Source organism: Apteryx rowi, unplaced genomic scaffold, assembly GCF_003343035.1.
Source record: "Apteryx rowi isolate R43461 unplaced genomic scaffold, aptRow1 scaffold_712, whole genome shotgun sequence".
In the NCBI taxonomy this organism is placed as follows: Eukaryota; Metazoa; Chordata; class Aves; order Apterygiformes; family Apterygidae; genus Apteryx; species Apteryx rowi.
Genome location: NW_020450997.1, coordinates 390,652 through 402,056, shown reverse-complemented (window position 1 = coordinate 402,056; position 11,405 = coordinate 390,652).

Below are 11,405 nucleotides of genomic sequence, written 5' to 3'. Positions count from 1 at the left end.
GAACTTGGAACATCTGCTGAAGCTGTAAAATTGTAGTGTTGCTTCTTAATACATGATTTTCCAGTACAAACAGTTAATGTTTCCTGAAAAGGTTCTCTAACTCTTAGTAAGATGTCTTTCCATTACAGGTACTCATTATATGTGTACAAGTATGTTAACTATAAAGACTGCATGAAAACTTATTAACAATTTATGGATTTGAATGAAAGTGATAAAAAGCATTTGAACTGGATGTGTAAAATATGCAATGCCATAAAAGATGAGTATTTTTAATAAACTTTAAACTTTTGACTCATTATACATAGCAGACTCTGCCTCTGGTTTGGACATGTATGTGTGAGACAAAAGACAGAGAAGATGGAAGTGAGTTAGCTTTGTTTCCCTTGAATACATGCTATATCTCCAGACTGTAAGTCTTGCCTATCTGTCAGTTTTTAAGAAGAGCATACACACTTTATGATCACTTCAGCTGTCCCCAAAAGGAGGATGATTACGTTGCCAAAGGCTATGGCAAAACTTGATGCACAGAGGTCAAGGAGAAGCAGCAGTAATATAAAATTGAGAACCCCTTATCCTGCTACAAGTTCATAACATAGGAAAGTTCATAACATAGGAAAGGACCTACTAGGTCAGTAATGATCTTTTTCCCTGTGCTGAACTGTGGCCGCTCCTATTCCCGTTCTGTGAACAACCAAGGAATGCTAGCCTTCCTTACACCGGATGCTGCTGCTTTATTATAAATTTAATTGATTTCTAAAACAGGCTTCTTTTAGCTAGATCTTGGCTCTGAAGAACCAGTTATGATTCCATTTAATTACACTGAGACTGTAATTGGTTTGTTGGTGTACACCACTTTGCGATTAGTAGGGCAGTAGTTTATGGAAGTCACTTTTTAATTTTCTTGGCTGGAATAAGAGTCTGCTATTTAGCAAGGTGCAAAGTTTGTGTTTGTGTGTGTGGTTTTTAAGCTGCAGGTTTAGCAGCCCTAAGCCTAAACCTGTCTCTCATCTCTGGTTTGGTACCTCAGGGCCAGTTTCATGCCAAGAATGGAGCCAACAGCCAATAGACTGGCTTGTAAGGGAATGTGAAAACTAGCCATCTAAGAAAAGATGCTCAGCTGTTTTTTATTTTTCTCTATTTCTGGGCTGTTAAGAGGGCCTTTTTTCAGTAGCAGTAGGGGCCAGCATAGGAAATCAGCCAAGTGAGCTGTTTCTTATTTAGATGTTCTTGCATTTGTCATCCACATCAGTTAGACTTTAAGAGCAATCTACTCCTTTTATGGCAGAGATCTGTGGTAACCTTTTTGCTGGAATGATGGCTTCGGTTTATTGTAAGAGCAGTCAACAAAGCTGAACACCAAGTTGTTGCCACTGCTGCTGGCTGGCATTAATTAACAAAATTCTACTACTGGCCCAGACAGCCTTTGTTTTGTTGTCCTTTTTTAAATCCATGATGACTAAACTAGTGCAATAAAAATGTGTGCATTTTGGGCACATGTGGAAGTGGAGGGAGTGTTGTGAAGGACCCTGACTGTCCATGCCTTCATTTTACTTCAATCTCTCCCCAAAAGTCCAGCTATACATTTAGTTGTAGGTCCCTCTGGTGCCAATTTGGGATGTTACTGTAAAAGATAGAGCAGTTTAGTGTTAAAACAAAAGTCGTTGCTTGGGATTTTTATTATTGTATATCTAATCAAATCAGCATCGTGCTATTTGTTATAGCAGCAACTTTGATCTGAACATGAAGCTGATTTCACTGTGCATTAAGGTCGCAAGGACTGAGTTTAGCCATCTGCAGATGGTGCCAGGATTTATTTCTTAAGAACGATACAAGATCCTGTAGCTCCCTTCTGCAGCATGTTAAAGCAAGTCAGTCCAGTTGAGTAGCCCGTATTAGCACCAGGTATTGCTGTCTCAGCCTCTGAGAGCGGGGGTTCCCACTGCAAAGGGGACCTGCCACTGCTGCCCTTCCCCAGAGCAAGTTAGGCCTACTGCAGTTTCTTGTGAGGCAGCTAAAGCATGAAATAAGAAGATCCTGTCCACATATACATAATGTTGTAAATGTTGTTGCAAATTTGTGAGTCCCTGCCTCATGGCCACAGTGCCTGTTGCTCCAGTGAGTAACCAAGAGGAAGTGGAAATGGTAATAAGCACTCTGGAGCCTTCACTGAAAAACAAACATTTTCCTTATCTTTGCCACAGCTGTCCCAGGGCTGGGTTTCTTTTGGCTCTTTTGAAATGCTGGAAGAGGGGCATGTGCCAGGTATTTCTCCAAAAGAGGCTAGTAAGATACTATGTAGGCACAGACACAGGTCTTGGATCTTCTGACCACATCGCAGGTCTTGGTCTTTTAAAATTTGATTCTCCCTTCTCTCCTTCCCACAGGTGAAGGGTGTGCTACCAATATATATGTTTCAGGAGACAGCAGGTTGACAGAAAGTGAACTGCAGCGAAGCAATGAGGGGAATAACTCAACAGATACCACAGTCTGAAAAGTTGATTTACTGTCTATGACTTGTCTGCTAAGAAGGCTCACAATGTGGAACAAGTTCAGGGTTAAAAGTTCACAGCTGGGGTGTTGTAGTGCGAATGAAGGGTGAGAAGCAAGCAGAAAACATTAAAGCTGATTGTCTTGCTTGTTTGTTAATCTGTGGCTATGATGCTCTTGCCAGGGATGGTGTTAACTCCAGAAGGGAGACAGATGCATGATCCCTAGCACAATAAGTTGTGAGGTGAGGTTTGGAGATCTTCTTGGACTGGAGCTACTTCAGTCCCTCCTAATCAACCAACAGGGAAGTTTTCTCCTGTGTCCCATGACTTGCTCCACTGCATATCTGCCAAAACAGAAAGCTTTTCTCTTGTGCAGATCCTCGAGTGACGTGTTTCCCTGCCTGGGGTGGCAGAAATGATAGTCTGTGAAGAGATTTCTTGCTGGAGTCAGCATCTTTGCTACTCAATTTCATGATAGTCTTCCCCTCCTCTTTCTCCCCCAGGGACACTTTTGGCAGACCCGTGCCAAACTTCACTCTAGCTGCTTCCCTTGATGGAGATGAAGAAGTAGTAGTGGGAGAGACTGCTCCAATGAGGAAAGGGTTGTTTTTCAGTACGTTCCAGTAGACTTGAAGGTAGAGGCTCACTTCACAACTTCAGGTATGGTGTGCAAGAGGCAGGCAGATAGGCAAGAACAGCACACAGATGAAGCGACAGTCTATCTCAAAGGCAGTCTTAGTGAGTATTAAATAATTGAGATTATATTTATACTTATTAATAAGACAGCTAGCCACATGAGATGCCAAGAAAGTTACAGAAACTTTATGGGGTGGCAGAGCACTAAGCTAAGTATGGAAAAGGAGAAAAGGGCCCCAAATCCATGGGTAAGAGATGCTAGGGGAGGACCCACCAGCCACCCAGGGCAGCGCAGAGGAAGCCCAGTCAAAGTGATGGGTAACTGACTGAACATGCCCCACATTTCTATGTTTGGCCACTTCTGCGGTTGTTCCCAAGGGCTTTGTCCGACTCCTTGCCTGTTTCATTTCCCACCTCCAGTGCAGCATGCTGAATGCGAATGGAGGGGATACCAATGGGAACTTGTTTTTTCCCTAGGTCTGGAATGGATCCATGAAGGAGAGGTGAGCTAGTGCCCCCGTGGTCCCCTGATCTCTGCAGGAGCCTGCCATGTGCAATGGTCTGCATCCTGATGTCTGGGTCTGTACTCGCCATGCTGTGCACTGGCCCATTGAGCTGTGAGAAGGAACATCCTCTTATCTAAGAGGATGCTAAGATGCTGCCCAGCAAAAGGCAGTGTGCTAAATGGGAAGTCAGCTGAGTTACTCACTGGAGAGTGCTGGAAAGGAATGAGACCCCGGTGTTCAGGGTTAGACACCAGCCTGGGAACTTTCTATCTCCTACTGCAGTGGTTCTGCTTTACATACCATTTATGCACAGCACTGAAATGGAAAATTTGGGTTATGTTTCCATTCCAAATGAGGCAGCTGAGGGATCTAGGACTTTGAACCTGGCTTTTCTTGCAGGCCAGCTAACGATTCTAGCCACTGTAGATGTGGAGAACACTAACACACGGTGTGGGGCTTTTTTCCCCTCCCAAGCCTGAAACGCTATATCCAGAGGACATCTGCTATGTTGGGCCTGTTTGCTAGGCAGGCAAGAGGATACCCTATACCAAGAAGCTTAGCACCATGCAGACTGAGATGCCTCTGCTTATGCCCACTGGCATCAACATAGGCAAGTATGGGACTTTGTTGTGTTAAGCAAAGTCTGAACAAAGTCTTTATTGATGTCTGTGGTGCCTAAATATTCAGTATAGATGCCCGTAAAGAAAATAAATTCTTTAAGTGAATCAGAGGCAGTGATGTGAATCACACTGGATACATGACAGCTGAGGTGGTAAGAAATCTCACAGTCTAGCTGCTCTTGCAGACTAAGAAGTCATGCTATGCAGTAAATGCAGCGAGCGCTGCTCTCTGGCTTTATTTAGTGTTAATCCCCTCCCCATCCATGCACGCACACATATGCACACATACGCACAACTAGTGCTGCAGTATGAGCTGAGTATGTCCGGCTTCACCTTTGCTTGACTATGGTTTGGGGAAGGTGCCTTCTCGTGAGCACCTGGGTGACGCAAGTTTTCTGTGAGGTGGGGGACACAAGGATTGCTCCAGGCATTGTCATTGTTTTAAGCATCAGAGACAAGGTGAGGGCGACCTCGTGATTGACCTTCTCTGGCAAAGCTGGAGATGGCTGTTAATAGCTGCCAAGTCTAGTGCTTCACATTGCCAATCCCAGTGTCAAAAAGCCCTGAGTTAGCTCCCCAAACTCTCACAGAAGAAAACCTTACAGATTAAACCCCTCTGGTGGTATTCTGAGTTTTTCAAAATTTTTGTGGAGGCTGGGTGTCATATTTGCCTTCTGCTTTTTATCCTGTTGGATAAATATGGATCACATTGTTACTTTCTCTCCAGAAAAGGTTTTTAAGTGAAAGTTGAGCTCTCCAGTCCCACCCTCTCCAGGATCTGGAGATGAAGGAAAATGCTGAATATCATGTAAAAACCACAGCACTTAGACTGTTGTAAACATACTGGAGTACTTTTAGAGATGAGATATCCTTAGAAGAGATGTATTCCATAGCAAAACCACATTGCACAAGCAGGGTGCACCAACAGATGATTTTTGTGTTTTGGGTTTTTTTTTTCCAACCTGGTGCTCACAAAAGGAGAGATCAGCTCTTTTGCCAAGGAGAGTAAGTATTTGCCACCACCTCCTTGCACAGCCTACCCAAAGCTCTCTTCATACAGCCCTTCTGTCACTGCCCAGAGTTTTGTTAATGGGATAAAGGGATACATCTGTAACATGGTTTGGGTTCCTTAAGTGATTATTAACAAAATATGGGATGTAATTTGTTTCGCTCTCACTGCGGCCAGCTGGGGGTAGCTATCACTGTACTCTCCAAGCTGATGAAGGACACCCTGAAGGTTACTAACCAGGAGAGGACCTGCACAGGCTTGAGCGACGGGGACCTACATGGCCAGAGTGGAGGCCCAGAGTCAGCCATAACAGAACATAGGTTAAAAAAACCACCACCACCACCACCAACAAAACCCCAAATGTTTAAAGATCTGACTTCAAACCTGAAACCAGGTTTGATATTGAGTAGATCTCAAAATATCTATTAGATCCCAGATCCTCCCTGAAAATGGATTTCTCCTGCATAAGGGCAGAGCGAACACCCCAGAGGAGGGTTAGGAAATGCATATGCCTGCAGAAATGGTTGCTCAGCTCAAAGCTCTTCCTTTTTTGGCAGCTTTGCCTGCTGCTAACACCCAGGCACCTGTTCCCACCTCCCTTGCAGCCTCCCCATAGGGGACGGGCACACAGCAGCGTCCAGTCAGCTCTACTGAAGCAGCGAGGAGCCTCCCGCGGATGAAGGGAAACTCACTCCTAAAAACAACAACAAGCAAGTAAACAATGCTGGCAAACCAGGCCCGTGCATGTGCTCTGGCAAGCCTTGGCATGAAACGATGTGTAAAAGCATTAGCGAGGAATAGGGCAGAGTCCAGCACTGAGGTGAGAGCTCTGGTTTTAATTAAGGCAAATACACGGCAGGAAAGACAATATCCCATTATTGAGTGGGTAGTGGCTGTCATGTTAGAGGCAGTGTCTGCATTCAATTAAAGGAGGCAAGTTAGTCTCAAGTGCCAGAAGAAAAACCAAAATGAGAGACAGTTTGATGGACCAAAATTAAATGTGAGACAGGAAGAATCTACCCTCCCCACAAAAACACTTGGAATATGCACTGGAAAGAAACTTCAAGAAATGCATGGAAAGGCTTTGAAGAGGAGTGACTCACAATCACTTTGAAGACAAAGTTTTCTTTTTACTTTCTGCTTTTGAAAAAGGTTTTAAGATTCACAAACTGTATTTTGCTCTAATTGGGGGGGCCTGGGATCATTTTTCTTCTCCCTCTGCCTCACATGATACTGAGTAAACTACTTAACCCCTGTGCTTAGCCACTGGGTCCTTCAAGGGAGCTACCCCACATCCCTTATGGGCAGGGGTTTGTGTCCCTGGCAGTGACAGCAGCAAGTGAACAGCTTGGACAGACTATAAGACAAGGCAATGAAATGTGCAGATATATCCCTATGGACAGCAAGACCAGGGTCTCTCATACGGAGAGGAGTAGTAGGGAAACCTGCAAATCACTGCAATCACCAGTGAATTGCCAATGAAATGCCTTGTTTCCTCTGCTGCTGCTACTGTTTTTCAAAAGAAAGGGATGGAAGGCGTCATATTATTTTATCTTCCAATAGAGCCTCAGCCAAAACAGGCTAATAACCACTGTAGCAACAAATTTGCCATTGGTAGCATGCACTTGAGTTTGCAATTCAGTCATGATGATTCTGTACTTACATTATCAAGTGTCTCAGCGTGAAAGTAAGTCAGCTAATTACCTTACGGCCTCAGGGTCTGTGTCCCTAGAAGCCCAAGGGCTGATGAAGATTGGTACACTCACAGGTCTTACAGCACTGAGTATTTTACTTGTTCCCAAGGTGACAAGGTTGATGGGCTGTCAGCTTCTTTGGGCACATACAGAGACAAAATAATACGTTAAAAAAAAGCTGTATATATATTGGTTCTTGAAAAAATTGTAATGGAAAAAGTGGAGGCGGTTGTAATTACAAATAGATATTGAGCTCTTCTAGGTTCATATAAAAAACACATCTTAAAGATGTAAAAGATGCATCAGATTACTAATCTATTCTGTTTGGAAGAATCATTAAATATAAAACTAGCACCACAGTTGTAATGCATCAGTAACAGTTTGAGGGAGGGGAATAGACTCCTACTCTCAATGATGCATGTGAAATTCAATTCCTTCCAAGGAATTTTGGGTTTAAAGTAGTAAAGTACCTTTGGGCAGATGGGGGCGGGTCTTCCCATTTAACATGATCCTTGCTTATACTGCTTTTTTATTTTTTCCCAAACCCTTATATATCACAAAATAACACAGGAAAACAACTGTCCAGAGATCATTTCAAATATGAAGTGTTCTCATGCAACTACGTAATAAAAGCCAGTGACTTGCCAAAAATAACCCCCTCTCTGAAACAAGCTTTTTCATTATTTACAGTTGGCTCCTAGTGGCCTGCTGGAGTCAGGAGACCAAATCCACCGAGTACCTGGTTACAGCAGCAGCAGCTAATCATGCGCAAGAGCAAGACGAATACCCAGTAATTGAGAACAAATGTCAGAGGCCTCTGAGAGCCTGCAGTAAATTGTGAATCTGAATCACCAAGCTCTGTTACTTCTGCAGGTGCTTCGTCCATTGCCTTTTACAGTCATGGAAAGAGATAGGTTTTATTACTATCATCAAATGAATTCAAGGAAGCTAGCAATAGGGACCGGAGGATCACTTCTCCTGTCTCTCTACTTGCTTCTCCTTTTTTGAAAGCATCTAAAGTTGCAGGATGATTCAAACAGCAGATGCGAAGGGAGCAAAACATGCACAAAGTAAAAGGAGCAAAGTCTCTTGAAAGGGCAGAAAATCCAGCTCTCCCTTTCCCACCTGTTCCCCTTCACTCTGCACTGGCACAAGGAAACAGATCTTCTACAAAGACTTGAAAAAAACAACAGCAACCCTTTCTATGATGCTTTCTATGATGAACAAATTCTCCTCTGACTGACAAGCCCATACCTGTGTCTAACTTTAGAGTTTGGGTGTTTTTTTCTTTTTTAGGGAGGTAGAGGGATGTGAATGGAGGAGACAGTTAGGATCCCTAATGCCACAGAGAAGCAGGTCAGGACACAGCTGAACTGGCCGTTGTGCACACGCGTATCACGTGTCTTCAGATGAGGCCCCTCAGCTGAGGGGCACATGGACACTGGCCGCGGTCAGTGCTCATGCCTGGGGCAGCACGGAAACAAGGGAGCCAAGGGGTTTCAGGGAGGTGGGCAGGATTCAGAGGCAGTGTGGGAGAGGGTGTGAGGGCGTTGCACTGGGAGGACTGGAGAGAGAAATGCATTAAAAAAAAAATTATTCTTCATTATTATTGCTGCTTGTGGAACAATTTCTTAGAAGCATCTGAAAGTGTTTCTCTTTTGTAAAGCAATTCACGGCTAAGAGCTGTGCTTCAGAGCAGCACCAGCACACTAAAGAATCAGCATCGTCATGCTGCCATGGCAAAGTTGCTCAAAACACCCCCGTGACGGAAAGGAGAAAGTGGTGTAGAAGAAAGAATCACCAGCAAACAGAGAATGCTTGAAAAAGTTGAAGTTAGGAAGAACACACCAATGGATTTTTTTAAAATAGCTATTACCTCTTGAGCAATTTTAATAAAAAGTGCATTTACAAGTTTTCCTCCTGTCCACAGTAGGGGTCATTTTCTGATCCTTTCTTCCTTTGCTTTTCAATGCAGAGTGTATTTGCACAAAATCTGGATCTTTATCTCCTGAGTTCATCTGCTGCTGACTTCCCACCTGGAGCCAAATAACCGTGTCAGCCACACCCCGCTCCCTGCCACGGCAAGCGATTGTGATTTCACAGCCAGGGCAAAAGCTGCTTCAGTCAGGGAATGCATTGCAAAAGGACATGAAATACCCTGGGAAGCCACGAGCTGCTTTTCGTTAGATGCTCCACATAATAAGGACCAGGGGAGGTGAAGCACAGGAAGCAGACAGTGCATAGGCACCGTGTGCATGAGATTTTTACAACACTTTCCACAATCGTCAACAGGTCTAAGCGAGATGCTGCACTGGGGCTGAGTGGGGCTTGTCGGAAGGGGACGCCTCAGATGAGACAAAGGGCTCACAGTGCACGAGGATGCCTACGCGGATTCGTGGTGCCCAGTTCATGTCTCCCTGTTGTCTTCTCTTCCTGGGTCTGGTCTACTTTCCTCCAGCCAGCCTCAAATGCTGGCAACTGATAACTTCTGTAAGCATGATAGTGCCCTGAACCTTTAATTATGAAAAATGTAGGCAGGGCAGTTCAGAGGAAGGATTAGCTGACCCTGTGAGAAAGTCCCATGTCAGAAGAGGAAGGCAAAGGGGCCCTTGAGCAATGATGTTTTCTAACTCGCCAGGTTAGCAATAGCATACAAATTAGCATCATACAGTCTTCAGGACACGAAGGAAACATGACTGGCTTACTGTGAAGCCAAACGTATCAGATGGAAAGGATCCAAACAGAAAACAGATCATCTCACCGGATTATCCCTGTCTCCCTCAGCTGTGAAGCCCTGCCTTTCCCCTCTGCCCCACATGCAGCCACCTTTGCCAAGGTGCCAAGAGGAAGGCAGCTGCTCCGAGGCTCCTCCGAGCTCCCTTCAGGACAGCCTTTTCATTTCAGGGTATCTTCTCTTCCCACTCTTAAGACCACACAAAGGCACAGAGAAACATAGCTCTTCTCCAAGGCCACAAAAGCAGCCAAGCTGCTCTCACTGACTAAAGTCTCCACATGGCCTGCCCCAGTGCTGCACCTATCCAGCCTTGGTACCTTCCTGTGATTCACCTCAAAGCACATCCCACTATCTGCCACACAGTCTGTGGCTCTTCTTCCCTTCTTTCCCCTTCTTCATTCCCTCTATTATTTTTCCTAGTGCCCAGGGTACCAGCACTTGGTTCTCCTGTCTCAGACTCTATGCTCAGATCAACATCAGCCTTGGCTCTTATTACACCCTCATTTGATCATACCATTTTGATGTGTATTTCCTGAACAATTCCCAGGCTGTGTAGCAAGAGTACTCTTCTCCCGTTGTCTTTGTACCAGTCTCATGGCTGCTACATTGCCCAAAATAAAACAAATACATATGATAAAAAGACATTCTTGGAGCAATTTACTGAATTTCCCAATCTTATCTCTACCATACTTCGCCATTTATATATTTTCTGCAAGCCATGTTGGACAGAAAGTGGCTGTGTAAAACACCTGGCACCCACCTAGCATAAACAGCAGATGGATTTTGCCCATGAGGATGGAGCTAGACAGCAGGAGTTATTTAAGCAAGTTCCTCAACTGTTCTTTGCTTGTTTTTAAAGGGAACTAGTCTGGGAAAAAGTTGGGAGATGCTCATCTATGTGCATGAATGCAAGGGAGCACTCTGGGCTATTTTAGCACGCCTCTTCTCCCTCACTCGCGCCCTGTATGAGATGTGGAGGTGGGAGAGGGTGTGTGTTCATGTCTCCTGTTCTCCTGCATTCATTCTCTTCTGCCTGCTGTAGCATGGGTGTATATTTGCGATAATGGCAGGTGCTTCTGCTAGATTTTCCCTTTGCTCCCTCCTCCTTTTACCTTAATTGAACTTGCCCGGCCCCACGGGAATCAGACCCCTAATGACTGTTTCCTTCACAGCACAGAAGAATACAATAGGGATGGAGTACAAGGAAACACAGAGCTCCTCCTTTCTACTGGAGTTCTCTGGCTCATTTTCTCTGCTCAACCTGTTACTTTCTTCACTCATTCCAGATTATTTGTTTTTAGGTCCCCACATTGCCAATCAGTCATATCATTCTTATGGCAGCGTTGAGGAACTGAGTCTTCCTGCCAGTGCTGCGTTGCTGTGTGCCTTCAGAGAGCCATCTACAACTTCATCCTTTCTTGCCATTGCCATACGCTCCCAATTCCCTTCCTACCATACACCCCACATCCTTTATTCTCTAGGCTTCTGACACTGCATCATCCTCAAGCACCACCTCTTTTCCATGCTCCATGTTCCTAATTCCCCTTCACACACATGACAGCTTACTTGGTCATTCCTCTCTAACCATATGCTTGGTGGGTTACCAGTCCTGAGCCAAGATGTTTATCAATTCCTTGGCGAGCAGACAGGGCTAAGATTTTCAGCAACACTAGCAAACAGAGAGCACAGAGAATCTTTCCATCTTCTCAGACCCAAA